At 42.4% G+C, this 14,690-nt stretch overlaps 1 long non-coding RNA gene across 1 annotated transcript; it reads right to left on the minus strand.

The window, feature by feature from the left end:
* Window positions 1-2,009: 2,009 nt before the first annotated feature.
* Window positions 2,010-9,932, minus strand: LOC118171027. The gene is made up of 2 exons (XR_004753011.1): window positions 9,797-9,932; window positions 2,010-5,038 (listed from the first exon to the last, which is right to left on the minus strand). It is a non-coding gene; the product is annotated as an uncharacterized LOC118171027 (long non-coding RNA).
* Window positions 9,933-14,690: the final 4,758 nt, after the last annotated feature.

Below are 14,690 nucleotides of genomic sequence, written 5' to 3' on the forward strand. Positions count from 1 at the left end.
TGTTTCTTAGCAGTAGTTTCTAACAGAATGGGGCTGTCACCCATCTTGGGTGATGGGGTTGGTACTGGTATCATGGACCCATAGCTAGAAACCTTCACAATTAGTCTTCACTCCACATATTTCTTTTGCCTCTGGATGGCAGGCTCTGTTACCAAGTAATGTAGTTTGGTTTGGTTAACTAAAGGAAACATTTCACAAAGAGCTTTACTTCACATTTAAAGAAGCTATCCTGCTGAATCATTTCAAATGGACCACAATGATATGAACCTTTTGTTTACGACAATTAGCAGTTCTGGATAACCATCCCTACTAAAAGGAGGAGGTGGTAATATATGTGTAAATACAACCTGAAGAATGAAGATACCTGTACACATCAGAGCCCTGCAGAGAGTCAGTGGAAGTGTGTGTGTGCGTGTGTGTACCTTCAAGCACGTGCACAGGGCTTCTGGCAAACCTGGCCAGTGTTAGCACTAGGTGAGCAATCCTGTAGGGAAAGAACTTGAAAGAAGTTAAGACATTTGAAGCTGAAATATTTCATTCTGAAATAAAAGCATTTCTCCTAGGAAATATTGCCTCTCAAGACTGTATTTCCCACCTGTCACTGCTTCTCTGCCCTTTGCAAGGAAGATACGCACCACGGGAGTCCTTACTGAAGACAGTTTTGATTTGAAAAATTTCAGCTCGTATAGCATGGGGGAAATCCACAGTGATATACATGGGGTTAAGCAAATCCCAATTGTACAGTATTTTTGAGTGTTCATTTTGACTGAGTTCAGACTTAAGCATTGCCAATCCCATGAAACAGTGCTGTACGTTATTGCCGAGAGAATTAACATTCCCTTAAGAAACCTAGAAAGGGTGAAGAAGTTCTGATCTTTATTTTCAGTTAGTCTTCATTGTACATGTTTCTCTAACATCATCTGGATATAAACACCCTTAGAAAATATTGTCCTTAAATAATTCTTTTGTGAATGTAACTACTCAGACGGCTGGAAAAATCTATTCTAAGAAATCTGTACTTGTTTCATGCCCCCAAAACCCGCTTCACATCAGTTTGCTCGAAGGCTTTACCATTGTTCTGAAAAGAAATCGTCAAGATGCTGAACAAACCTAGATGTAAACACACACAAAAAAAGTAAGCCTTTGTTAATAATCTATGCAATGTATTTATAACAAAAGGTTTGAAATCCAAAAATAAGCTTATCTGAACATACTGCCTGATGTTAAATTAGTCACCTTTCCTTCTGCTTGCATTTTGCAGATCTTCAGGTAAACGCCCCTTCTCCTCTGCCACTATTTGACCTAAAGCAGTAAACAAATGTCTCCAAAGACACGATCCGTGCAGGCAGACCGTACCCAGCCCAACACTGCTGTTTGTGGAGGCTGAGCTGCTTCTGTCCAATCTGTTAGATGTGCAAAGCAATTTGGGGACTTCCAGAGGCATTTGTCCAAAGTGAGCAATACTTGACTCCAGCTTCCTCATCTGTATGTGAGGAACAAGTATTTCTACGATAGTCTCCAGTCCAGTAAACCTGAAAGCAGAGGATTTATTGCATTCAAGATCAAGAAGCCTTGCCTTTGATCATTTATACAGTGGTTTATGAATGAATGCATTCAGAGCTCAGCTTCAGCACACTCTGACATATTCATAAAGGCAGCCAAAAACAATACATTGAAAGTTCGTCAGAAACCAGGTCCTCTGCTGGGGGTTCATCAAAAGACAACTCTGTTGACTTCAGTGGGCAAACAACAGTTTACACAAGCTAAAAATTCAACCTTTTGCACATTGAGATTCTCTCTGTAAACTGCACTTTAATAGACATCTGTGAGCCAGATAACAAACACTTCAGATAAATCACTGGGAGGGTTTGAGAGCTCTTCATGCTCACACAGATTTCCAGTTGTAGAGCAGAGGCCAGAAGTCAGCACTGATTACATCTCAGTAGCTACTAGCCGTTACAGATATCAAAGTCACACAAATTTGGGCAATTTCTTTAAGCACTGCGTTGTTTTTCTGAAGAGCTCTCTTAAGACCTCTGCATATTTTATTCTATGGTTCTGGGATGGATGCTTATGCCCCCTGCTTGAGTAGGGCTAGGTATACCCACTGAGACTGGAAATGTCAACTAGGACTGCCAAAATACTTCTTTCTCCAGCAAATCAGCTGGAGAGTTACACAATGCCTCTTCCCCACAGCAAGCTTTCCGCGTAATACTGCCCCTCATTCAGCCATGGCTTATCCCAGAACTAGGGCAGCACCTGCAAACTATTGGCACTTTAAAAGGAATCCCTCATAAAGCCCAAGCATTTGTGGTTTTAAGTTGTATGAAAGTCCTGGTCAAGTGGAACTATCCAGGCACGCTGTTTACTGGGGACTTTGCTATGACTGTTGGCTAAGGTGTAATTCTGGAGTGCTGTTTTCATAATAGCTACCAAAATTAAGAACTGCGATTTTTTTCAGAAGGACATAAAAAATGAGGTAGTGGACAATTTCCAGCAGAGAAGAGCCTGCGAGAAGCCTAGATAATAACAAAGGCAAGAACAATAATCACCTCCAACTTGGTAATAAAACACAAAAGGAGGCATTCCCTTAAAAAGGATTTTTCATTGATCCAGCACAACTTACTGGGCTTAAAATGTAAGTCACATTATCACAACTGAGATCCCACCTGTAAGCTCTCAGCCTCACACTGTCTTCTTCCAAAAACAGTCAGCCATCATCAATATACCTGACTTTGCCAGACAAGAAATGGCAATCAAGCTTCTGTTAAGATAAATGATATTAGCAAGCTGGTAAGAGAAAAAAATCATTATTTCACCAGCCAAATCCTACAGTGTTGACTCAGGAGGCACCTGAAATGTTGCTCGCATAAGTACTAAAGGCTTGAGGCCATGCTAAAAAAAATCTCAACAACATTTTAAGATTAAATATAGCTTTCATGTTCTAATTCCATTCAATCATCTGTAGAATAATAATTTAAGATAGGAAATAAAGAGGGGAAAAAATGCCTTTGTACAAGTTATTCTATTAAGGACCAGAATATTAATGTTATTGGGTACATGAAACCCTGTGCAACCATGGAAACCATTGCATTTGATCCATTCAGCCTCCACCTCTGAAATGTGGCCTATGGTTGCTATGAGAAGATATAGCACACACCCCTCAGCCGTTCCTATTAAACAGATATTTAAGTTCTATTGTGTACTTGTCTCTGCTTCGTCCCAGCATAAGGCTATTTGTGGAACAGGGGTTAAGGAGAGGCTTCTGAGATCTGAACGCATACCTTTCAGATGATTCTAGGAAATCAGATGCTACTTCACAACAATTCCGGGTTTACTTGTGACACTTTAATTGATATCGCTGCTTGTTCTTAGAAGATAAAACATAGTATCACCATTTTAACTTGGAGAAGTTAGCAGTTAATTTATATTCCAGGAGCATAGAAGTATTCTTTCCAACCTCATCCTCAGCCTAGACTAGCTGCAGACAGCCTACGGGGATCGGGGATAAAGAAATACTTCAGCTACGTTCTGATTTTTTTTTTTAAAAAAAATCTTTTAAAGTGCAAAATTTGAAAGAAAAATATAGATGCACACCTTCTGCAACCTGGAAAACTCAAAACTATAACTATCATTTCATCTGTATTATTTTCTAATTGCAAAAACAATCACACTAGGAACAATAATGCCACAAATAAAAAACATCTCAACTTACCATAATAAAGCCTGGAAATGAAACAGAAGATTTCTGAGAGGTTTAGGGGTTCTCACGAATCAGAGAATGTCATACAACCGGTGTGGGTTAGGAAAACATCTTCCCCATGCAAAACACGTAACTTATCTAAACCAACGTTTGCACTTTTGCATCAAAAGACTGGTGCTGGCCACAGGCTGAGGTGAGTTACTAAGCCTTTTGGCAGAAATTTGTGTGAAAAAAAATGCAATTTTCAAACATGTAAAATAAAAAACAGGTGGGAAAAATACCATTTTGGGAAACAATAAGCTAGTTTAACACCAGGCTGTGTCCTGGAGAGCCGGCCTTCCAGCGCTTGCCCCACCTTGGTGCCCCCAGGCAGGTGAGGTGGCTTCTGGAGACAAAAAAAGGCCTCAGGATTGCAAGCAGTCAGCGAGCACACAACCGGTTCAGGCTCTTCTTTTCAAAGACAACTTTGAAGTGAAATAAAACAAATGAAAGTGAAGAAAGTATTAGGAAATACCCATGGAACAGCCTGTGCAAGGGTTGGAGACAGCCACCTGGGAGCCCCAGCCCCTTCCATCCCACTGGAGCCCAGCCCTCCTGGGGACATTTCCAGCGCCCAACTTCCAAAGAGCTGACCTCGGCAGTTTCACGTGGAGAGGAGTCCCAGGTCTGAAACCCCACAGAAGATCACTCACCCGAGGCGCTCCTTCCTTCCCCAACTTTCTGTGCCACCGGCTCATTTAAAAGTGCTCCCACCTTGCAGGAGCAGCTCTCCTTAGGAGCATCAATCCGTAGCTGGGTCTCACGAACACGCACCATCTGTCCCCTTCCCGTGGCGATGCCTCTGTTCCCTGAGACAAATTCTGCTGCTTCTACATGTTGAAGACACACCAGAAACAGCAGAATATCCAACTTGAGAGAAGCGAGCAGAGCTTCGATCTTTTGAGTCCAGGTGCCTTCTTCTCGGCGGTTAAAGCACTCAGTGGATGACAGGCTAATGTTTCAGTGTTAATTTCTGTGAACTAAGCAAGAGCAGCCTTTCTGCTTAAAAAAGGCTCAAAATTGCTTCCAGCTTCACAGCTACCAGGAGGATTTTTGCTTCGTATTTTGTCTTTAAGGTATATAAAAAAAAGTGACCCAGTTTCTTCCAAGCTGTCGCGGGTGCTTCTTGCTCCATGTCTCTCGGCGGCCAGGGCGGCCACGGTTGAGCAGCTCGCAGGTGTTGTAGGGTGTTACATCGGTGTAGGTCACTGGTTCATGTGACAAGTGTTCAACAGATGGAGATTGCTCCCCTGGTACGCAGACAGGCTAAGGTCACTCTACATGGAGAGGAACATGCTGAAGAGAAACAATACAACCAAATCAGAGCAGTCCTGAGCTGCTTACCTGAAGCTGTTCAGAAGCAAGCATGCAGCTCTGGAAATGCTGATTTTGTCATGAACAGAACCTATTAAATGAGATCTCCTTAGGAAAATGTTCTCCAAAATGCAGCAATGCATCCTTGTCCACCTGTGATTTCTCCAGGTATGGTAATGATGACCATGTCCTATTCCTCCACCATGTTTTGCTCTTATTAAGTGAAGCTAACAGTGATTATATGCTTTCATTTAAGTGTATTTGGAAAAGTCTACATGGGAAATACCAGGTAAATGTCCAGCTCCTGATTTACGAATGGTAGCAAGTCCCTCAGTCTGGGCATTTGACTTGGATTTTAAAAATAAATGTTCTTAGGAAAAGTAGAAGTTGTGAATGAGCAGAATAAGTCAAGGAGACAGTCAAACTGGCAAGACAGACCTCACACCCTGGCTCAAACATCGTTACAGTCCTGAACCACCAGACAAACCCTGGGCCCTGTTCTGGGAGCATCTCTGTTGTCATCTCAAGGCATTCAGGTTAAAGGGCTGCTGAGGACAATGAGTCCATCTGACCATCAGAGCTGGCTCATCGGATCTTTCAGTCTGGGATCATACACGTCACAAACATCGCTGCAAGCCACACTTGGGTAGCTCGTGGACAGTCCTGCTCACCGAGGATGGCTGTGCTCATTGAGCACCAGCGCTACTTCAGAGACAGCTCAGCTGAAGCTGCTATTTGCAGCACAAAGTGAACGTTACCAGATATAGCCTTAAGGTTTCAGAGTGTGAATTACTGTGGTGACACGCTGAGGCAGAGAGAAGTGGCAGTGACCTGCGAGCTACTGCTTGCAAGTATATTAACCCATTCATACACACAAGGGTGCGCGTTCCCCATGGCTAAGATCATCCTGCACAGGTCATGAGGTGCCCTTTGAGTAAGTCTTTGAAATTTTGGCCCATTAAGACATACAATGAAAAATACTGCCAAGCTATATAAATGAGGAGGGTAGAATTTGAAACAAGGGTTATATTCAATATTCATATATTTTTACTAATAGAGCCATTCTCCTACTTTCTACCCAAATCACATACTGCACAAAACTGAGTAGCTTTGAAAAGCTGCATTTATCTACATTGTAGCTATGCGTACTGGCACAAAGATGACAACAGAAAAAAAATAAAACAAAAATGACAGAGAAACTCCCATTTTTAGAGACAGAACAATCCTTAGCGCTTCCATAATAATGCTTAAGCAACATGGGGACCCTTTGTTGGCTTTCTGACTTGCCCACTAAAAATCAACAGAGCTCCTCACAGCAGTAAGTAAATTTCCATTCTGGATGGCAAGACTTCAGCACTACTTAAGTCAAAGTAACTTTTCACTTTAAGACACAAATTGAACCAGGATTTCATCTGCTTCCAGCATTAGGCTTTGGGGTCCTGGTGGGATTCAGTCATGCATTGCTATTTTAATGTCTAAGTTACAATACTCTTGGAAATCACATGTTCCAAACTTCCAATAGTTATGCATGTATTGTAATTGCTACATGTGGCCCAGGTTCAAGTAGCCCACACTCATACATCTACCATGTCCTACATATACCCTTAAGCCCTCAGAACTATGTAGGTTATATGGAATATTAGTCACGGTAAATTAGAACGTAGGCCTACACAATCTTGGCCTACAGAGCACCTTATAAATGTGATATATTTGCATGTGATAGATGGATGTGATATATAAAATGGATTAGCTCTTACTGTATGTAATAAATGCTGAAAGCTAGCAATATCAGGATAGACTTATGATCTCTCCCATCCTTTGTCTTACTGGGGATGATCAAAAAAGACTGCTTGATTTAGATCATTTACTGACTTTTTTGTTCATTTGGCAGTTAATGTATATTTTAGTATATTTTTTCTTACTTTTAGCAAATTATATAGAAGCAGACACACACATACATACAAATTGCAAAGTTGCCTGACTGCATATTGCATCTTTTTAGCAACTTGTTGGTATATCTCTATTCTGGAGAATATTTCACAGTTCAGTGATGGAAAGTAGTTTGCACTTCATTTGTGCATGTACTAATTTTGGATTAAACAGGACCACATAAATCCTGCTGAAAAATGATGCAATTAAGCCAGACCTATTTGTAAAAAGGACAACATGTGGCTGTAATTATAATGACTAAACATTTGGTAACACATTGACTTATTAGTACGCTAAGAGGAGTTTGTGCAACATGCTGAGTAGGTCTTTACACGAATAAATCTTAATATTCCCCCAAAAGCCATTAAAAACATTCCTCTATTGTATCTGCATTTCTGATCAACTTCCACAGTGATCTGCTTTTTCAAAATGGTCACTTATGTTGTAAGCACGGCACTAAGCATACTCTATACTTGCTGGTAAGGTGTGAAGTATCTGTAGTGAGTCAACTGGATTTATTTCAGTGCAAAACTATTGCCCAGGAATGACCAAATGACTGGCATACGCACCACGTGTCTCAAGTATATCTATTTCAAGTGACCAATAATTTGTAAAGATTTACAGTGCTTATACTTCACAATGCTGTTATAGTTTATATGAGGATTTAGATTTCACAGCACATTTCCAAACCCTTGGCAACCCCACAGAACTATCGCAGTATTCACCAAAACAATTTATGATAAAAATTGGCTACTGGCACACGTGCATGCCTGTGCACCTATAAAAGACCACAGGCTACGTCCACAGAAACATTATGATGCCAAGTAAGGGAACAGGGTATGTTTAAGTTCTCCCTCTCTTTTTTTTTTTTTTTTTTTTTTTTTTTTTTTCTGTTTTTAACAAAAACCAGTTTTTCTTCTATACCTTAGCTGTAGAAATGCACACTGTTGTGTTAACATCCCTATGTCGTGCTGCCCATCTCTCCTACCTTCTCTTGTGACGAGTGCTGTATGGGAAGGATTTTGCAGTCTGGAGACACCCCTGTAAGGGCTAGCAGGACAGACAGAAGCGTCCAAGCAAGGTGAAGGGGGGCAGCCCTTCCAAGGCATGCCTTGGTGTAGGGACCAGCAGTGGTGCACACTTGAATTTCACATTCATCAAAAGCCACTGCAAACTCAACTCCACAAAGCATGAGCTGAAGGCAAGACTGGGCTCAAATACCAGCTCGGGTCCATATTCAAAGTACTAAATATCCTCTTCAGACATTGGTCTAGGCCTTCAGCCATCTCCCTCACATTCAGACGTGCATTGCAGGGGTGTGAGGACCTCAGGCCCCTGAACCATCAGGCAGACCAGTGGTGGTCTCTCCAAACTCTTTGCTGCCCAGCCATGGAAGCCAGGCTCTTGATTTTTTCTCACGGATACCATGGGTGATGCACAGTCACCAGTGGAACATTTAAAGGTTAAAACAAGACTAAATGTAAAGTCTCTTTGCCTTCCAGTCCCCAGTCCCTCTGATTCTCTGCTTTATCGTCCAACCCTACAGGGAAAACTTATTTTCATAGTTGCATGCCTTTCACCGAACTAGATCAGAAGAATCCCTCTCATCTACAAAGGACACATTTCCTTCAGAATTAAGACACTGAGTCAGTTGTTTCCTCAGTTCCAGGGACCTTTCTTTCCCTACTAGCTGGGAGGCTTGATTTTTTTCACAGGAGACCATGTAATGTAAACATAATCAGTCCTTTCACATCGCCTAGCTCTTAGCTTCAACAGGAGCTTCCTTACTCTGAGATTTTTCTTCCCTGATAACTCCCACCAAAGGGAGATCCTTCCATAGGAAGGAGAAAAAAAAAAAAAGAAAAAAAAAAAAAAAAAGAAAAAAAAAGGCCCTTAAAAGCTAACATGCATTCAATGCCACTAAATGTGCACCTGTGTCTTGTCATTTCAAAATTAATATAAACCAAGGTATGTGATCCCTTCTGCTAATTAACGCAGTCCTCTCAGATTCCCCTTTCCCCTCACACTAATTAGCACAGAAAAAACCTCACGCAGACAAACAGACAAAATAGCCACAGGACTCCGCTGTTGAACAAAGCATTTTCAGGAGGAGAAGGGGCAGAGCTCTGTGTCGGTAATTTTAAACACCTGATTGCCTGAAGCATGCAGGTGTGAGAGAAATGTTGACTAAGTGATGCAAGCCTTTAAAAATGCCTGAAAATTCACAATCCTCATTAGCTGTATGAATAATTTATCAGCAGCCCTGCAAGCTGGGGAATGGATACTTTTGTTGTCTACTTGGCTAGCAATAAGGTCACCACCAAAAAGGGAGAGGAGGAGCAAAAAGTTTCTGAACAATTGAAAATTGCTCTCAAAGCATGGTCACTTCTTGCCAGAGCTTTTACAGAGATATCGTAAAGAGACCAGTCCCAGAGGCACAGGGTATTCCTTCCAACAGAGGCAAAGGACTGCTCAAAGCATGTAACACACTTTAAAGCACTGTGCTTGCTTTATTCCACCTCTTACTCGGTTTAAATAACAGGTACAGTATATACAGAATTTTTAGAAAAAAAAAATCCAGTATTACTAGTTCTCTAAAGCGGATTTTAAATTAACTTGAGGAAGTTTGAAGGTACTGTAAGGAATAAATGTTGCTTTTAATCTTTCAAAGCCCAAACTGTAGCATTACTGTTATCTTCTCTTGCCAAGTGTAAGAAGCGCGCTGGTCTTTAGGCACCCAGCAGTGTTTCTTGGAAGGGCAATGAAAGAGCGGATGGCGAAAGCCTGCCAAAAGGAAAATCAAAGCCATACCTGCAAGCTGCAATACAGTTCTAGGAATCCCTTCAGACTTTTCTTTTCATGTGTTTGAAACCGAAACTTTTCAAAATGCTGGCGTGCGTCCTTAAAATCATTTTTACTTCTTAAACCCAAACAACTTGGGTGGGGCTGGAGGGAGGGAATATAAAAGGGGGAGAAAAGATGGGGTTAAAACAACAAAAAAAAAAAAAAAAAAAAAAAGGAAAAGGAAAGAAGCAACGTTAAATGCAATTGGATTGTCCCAAAGCAGTCTCTTCAGAGGAAAAGAGCCTTGAAATGCAGGAAATCTGCCTAACCCCCTAACCATTCCCACTCAGGCTGCCCTGCAGTCACAGATGTTACTGATTCAGTGAGATAGCAATTCCAAGTTCCCAAAACAGATTCCAAGTGAGAAAATAGGAAAACTCCTTGGTTGCTATTAGATACGCATTCTGAAGTAGAAAGGACTATGGGCAGGGAGGAATTTGTGGCCTGGATTAGAGGTTCCACGGTAATTACCGGGCAATGGCAAAGTGCCTCTCGGCTGACCTATTGAACGCGGCGCGGCTGGGAGCTCAGGCTGCAGCAAAAACTTCTGGGGAGATGTGTCAGGTTTTTTTTTTTTTTTTTTTTTTTTCTCATTCCCCTGCTGTGATCTGCTGATACATTTACCAGGAATGAACTCAGCACAGGTATCTGAAGCCGTAACAATGGCCTAAGTAGATTAGATGAAAAAGTGGAGAATTTAGTAGGGCATGCTAAAAGCCTTGCAAATGATGTATTTAACTGTGTAATTAAATTCTATTGCAGGGTAATAATTTATTGCATAATTGCTGAAAAGATGGAGGGAAGTTACCATGTCCTAAGAGACAGAGTCGGACATGCCCCTGTGCTGGGCCCTAGCGCTCAGCAGCTTTCAGACATCTACCAACTGCACCAGCAACGTGGGAAGAAAAATGGCACCACCACATGCAGGAAAATCAACAGTTACTTAAACAGAAGGAGCTGTATAAGCCACAACAAAACCTGTGTCAAATGAACAGGTGAGTAGTTCCCCAGGGTTGCAATTTATAGGGCAACGACTCCAGGTGAGGCACAGCCTTCTTATGCCAGGCATCAGAAATGGTCCCCATCCCACGAGGCTCCCCACAGGAGCAGGAGGAGATGCTGAACAACAACACCATGCAGACTGTCTGTTGGAAGAGCTGGTGACAAGGTTTGGGGCCCTGGCATCCCAGTCCCCTGCCCTGTCCACTGGGTTGTGCAGGGCTTGTACTGTAGCCCAGTTCCTGGCAGCTAGGGTCCCTGCTGGCCCCTAGACAGGAGCAGTGGGGCTTGGAGCCCTGATCCCATCACCTGTGTGTATTTTCTTGCTAGCAAGGCTGTAAATAAAAAGAAGGTAGAGGAGCCTTACAGGCTGCAGCAGGAGGGACACACGAAGCCTGCTTTACCAAAGGGCAGGATGCAGGTTCTCAGCTTGCAAAAAAAAAAAAAAAAAAATGTTTTGTTTTACACATATATTTTTCACAGCAACAGTTTGTGTAAAGTCCCTAAAAAGATAAAACAGGAGGAGTTTCCCTTCTTCCTTCAGCCTATACAAAACTAATTTCATGAGCTCATGCGAAGACCAGGTTAAGGTGAGCATCCCCTCTGGATGCAGCTCCGAAACTGGGTACCAGGGGTCAGAGCTGTGATTCCACATATGCTGCTGGCTCCACAACCCCAGCCTTGAAAAGTATTTGTTCTGCACTGGGACTCCCAATCCATAGCAGGTTGTTCTGTAGGGTGCCTCAAGTGGTTTTGTATTTTTAGATTAAGTTTTGTTTTGTTTTCATACAAGGTTGTTCACAAGCTCTAGGTGCCCTGGCAATTAGCTAGATTCACAGTCCAAATGGAATAAACACCTGGTATCGTAATGATCCTCCTGCACTAAAAAAGCAAATTAATCTGACCAGATCATAAATCAAGCGGCAGAATACACCCTGTTCCACCCAGCTCCAAATCCCGTGTCATCAGGCCTCCTCAGTAACAGCACACCAAGAGCCCATAGCTTAACCACTGGAAAAAAAAAAAAAAAAAAAAAAAAAAAAAAAAGTCCATGCGTGTACAGAAACAGCTTGGAATAATGATGGCATTAAACAACATGAAGTGAACAAAAAGGCTCCAAGCATTTTCATGTACCTGTGGTCAGAAAGTTGAGCTGAACTCCTTCTGGGAGAAACTGCGGCTGAATTCACCGTGTGCCTTCCAGACAGCACCACCAAGGCAGCACGCTTGTGTGTATTTCAGTGTGACCAACACCGTCACAGATAAGAGCTAATTCCCTTAACAAAGGGTTAACTTCACTTAGGAAGCATAGGTTGGATTGCAGATAGGTAGCGGATGGATTTCAGGCTACAGCATCAGGAGAAGAGCAGCACCAGAGTTAAATGAGCTGCCGTACACTCTCCAAGGGCAAAACAGCATCTCTGTAATATATTGTTTCCTTGAAGGCAGCAAAGCTGAGGCGACAAAAAGAAAAATGGATGGAAAATGAAGTAAATATCCTTCACTAATGAAAGACACGAGGGCTGGCAAACTTCAAATGATTCAAAGTTGGGGATGTGAGAGCCCACCCATTATTCATGCATGTGTGAAAAAAATGTCCCCAAATTATTCTCTGTGCTTGAATTGAAGTCTTATGACACCCAGCCTCTCTCATTAAATTCCATGTTTAATAGCTGGGCTCGGAGGGCTGCAGCCAGGGTCTGCCACCCCTGCAGTCCCGTCCCTCGATGGCCCTGGGAAGCAGCTTCATCCTGGTGGCAAGAGAGTTCCTTCCCTTGTCCTTAGACGCAGCAGAGTGGATCCCTGGAGACTCCTGAAGGATCAATAACACCTTTTTAAAAATGGATGTGCAATAAGAGTTGGATTTCTGGAGGGGAAAGCGCTGCCAGAGTTATTGGTTTGAGCCCCGTTAATTGAAAGCTCAGCGCAAAACTCAAAGTGAGGCAAGCGAAGTGCACAGCACGTGGCCACCCGTTCACGTAACAAAGAGAAAACACAGAGGATACAGACAGAATGTGCTATTTTGACACTTTCAAAGCAGTGATGGGTCTTGGATGCTTTGAGAACATATTTCCACAGATCCAGCCTCCACTGCCAAAGAGGAAGCACATTTTAATCACTGCGTGCACCCTTAGCAAGCACCCATGGCATCAGTGCACTTCCCAAATATTTTGCAAAAAAACAAGGCTGACTCAGTCATGGGTCAGGCATTGTTAATTCGAGAAATATTACCGAATTCATTTTATATTAATTCAATAACTTATTAATAACTATTGGGTGACCTATCATAAATTAGTTAGCACTGCCCCAGAAGATGGTTTGGGATACGCAGAGCGATTTACATAGAGGATCATGTCATGTGTCCGTCTTCTCTGCTTCTTTTCATTTATTCATGTGGAGAGCCAGGCAGGTAATGGAAAAAGTAATTAAGAGATTTGGCTTGAAAAATGTTTTGATATTAGTGTATATTCTATTAATAAAAAACTATCTGTCCAGCCCCAGGAGCTGGATTAAAAATGGGGAGAAAATACTTCACTTACTGAAGGTACAGCATGAAATTCATTGCATCAGTCTTCCAAAAGAGACCTCTTTGCCAGCTTTAGCAGGGTGGATAAACTACATGAAATACTGGAGAAAACAGAGAGAAAGAAGGCAATTGTGCCTGGCTACTTGCTCTCAGAAAATCACCAAACTGCTACTGGAAAGCCAAGTCCTCAGCTGGAGAATGATGTCTGGCTGGGGACCAGGTGAACCAGGCAGATACTCCTGAGACGAGAGACAAGGTGAGGCAGGAGTGAGGTTCCCGTAGTGGCAGCAGTGATTTACCTGCAGGCACTGGGGACAGCCCGAGGCACCAATTCCACTTGTGCAGGCTTCAGCGGGGAGATCTGGCTGTGGCTTGTTTGCTTTCCTCTCAGTGTAATTTTTCCCGTGGCACAAATAGACTTGGAATATTACATGAGAGAATAAATAGCAGGAAGCTGACACTGCTAGTGGTTATTTATTACCTATTTATTAGCAGGTAATGGCTGACCTGCAGGCTATACTGAAGAAACATACTATGCTAACTCCTAAATTACCAATGGTTTCAACTCCTGCTACTGAGCTTCAGAAACTTCAGCCTTGTGTTGGTCAGTCTGGCAACCAGATTAGCTTCTTAGCTGATGCTGAGGAAATTGCTGTGTTGGAGGAACATGAGTTATTAAATCAGAAAGTGCATCAATACTGTACAGCCATAAGGCTGCCCAAGCATCTCTGCTCCCTACACCACATATCTGGGCTCCAGGTACCAGGGAAAAAAGCAAGAATTGCCACATTTCTGTTGTTCTAGAATAATACTTCAAAAGAAACAAAGAAAACAACCGGAGATCATTTGACCACTTCAAATTTATGGGAATACCAAAAGTTCATTACCCCTTGAATAGCCCCAGTTGGGCTAGCAGCTGATGGCAAATGTTCCTGCTCCAAAACTTTTGCATTTTTCCTTGTGATGCAGTGAGAGGGCTGGTGAGGAGCACCAAATTACATCCCCTTCACTCTAGGCCCCAAGACTGCCAACCCTTTTGTTCCCCTTTCTCCATGCAAACCCATGTGTTTCAGGGCTCCGGGCTTCTTCCCTGGGCTGTCCCTATATCATAAGCCATACGAGCAGGAAGCATAGATGAGCTCATTTGATGTAAACCAGAGCACAAGGGAGTGTGACAAACAACAAGCAGGATAAGAGGGAGACTGTGAAACCAAAGCAAATAAAATTAGATCACATAGCTGCATAATTGAGCTGGTCCCTGTTTCCAAATCTTATCAAGGGTCTACTTTCAAATGTAATTATAGCAATTATAGCTAGTGATGCCAACCTACACAC

The sequence above is a fragment of the Oxyura jamaicensis genome, chromosome 8 (genome assembly GCF_011077185.1).
Source record: "Oxyura jamaicensis isolate SHBP4307 breed ruddy duck chromosome 8, BPBGC_Ojam_1.0, whole genome shotgun sequence".
NCBI classification, from domain to species: Eukaryota; Metazoa; Chordata; class Aves; order Anseriformes; family Anatidae; genus Oxyura; species Oxyura jamaicensis.